Source organism: Octopus bimaculoides, chromosome 12, assembly GCF_001194135.2.
Source record: "Octopus bimaculoides isolate UCB-OBI-ISO-001 chromosome 12, ASM119413v2, whole genome shotgun sequence".
NCBI lineage: Eukaryota > Metazoa > Mollusca > Cephalopoda > Octopoda > Octopodidae > Octopus > Octopus bimaculoides.
The window spans coordinates 38893509-38894783 of NC_068992.1; positions in this window are offsets into that span (position 1 = coordinate 38893509).

Below are 1275 nucleotides of genomic sequence, written 5' to 3' on the forward strand. Positions count from 1 at the left end.
GGCTATCGCCGAGCAAACACGCGAACTTACTTCGTCCCGCTTCCAGTTCGTTGCCTCACAGCGTTCATATACACATAATTTTTCACGTCTGGCCGTACAGCCTTTTCCGTTTGTTTTCCTGTCTTGTTTTCTGTCCGCCACTACATTCCTCCATGGTACAAATTTAATTTGTGTATACAAATTTAATTTGCGGTCCATGGGAAGAGCCATTTTAACGATGCGTCCTGCCCTACTCTTCGAAACGCCTGTGTTAGAATGGGTGTAGCTGATGAAGGAAAATGTTCTCTATGTGGCCTGTGTGTTTTCTGTACTCTGGTTACTATTATTTTTTGTCTACGTTTTGTTTGCAATGTCCTGTACCCAGACATGCGCCTATATATACAGGTAGATGTAGGTATGCACATACCTGTACGTATATATGCATATACTCATTTATTATTTGTTTTATATATATATATATATATATATATATATATATATATATATACACACACAAATATACACACACATATATACACACACACAAATATACACACACATATACATACACACACATATGCACACACACACATATATATACACACACATAAATACACACACACATAAATATACACACACATATATGTACACACACACATATACACATACATATACACACACACATATACACACACAAGGGGTGCAAAAGTATACAGTAAGTGTCATATCAGTTTTATAATTTTTGATATTTTCAGTGTCATTAACCATAATAATACATTTGTGGTTTAAAAAATACTTGAAAGAAAGACGTATCGTGTAAAACGAGAAGCAACAGGTCAGGGGTAGAGGGAAGGAAGTAAATAGAAAGGCGCACGCGCATTCACAAAGATGTCTGGCAGTTCTATTATGAGAAACTGTAAAATGTGGAAAATGCTTGGGAGAAGAGAGAGACAGAGAGAGAGAGAGGGAGAGAGAGAAAGAAAGAGAGAGAGAGAAAGAGAGAGAGAAAGAGACTGGCCATCTGTAAAACTATCATTATCTTTTATATACTATCATGCTGTGCCATTAGTATCGCTCCCCATTACCCTCTGTCCTTACAGTGCCATAATCTTATTTCATTACCTCTCAACTATTATCTTTCCCATTTCCCCCACCTTTTCTGCACCACCGGACTAATCCATTTCTTCTTTTCATATTCTCTGCTTCCCCATTTTTCCCTCCCACCCTTGTTCATCTGCAACTACCTCGTCTCTTAATCCTTATTGGTCACATCTCCCTGAATGAACGCAGACGACA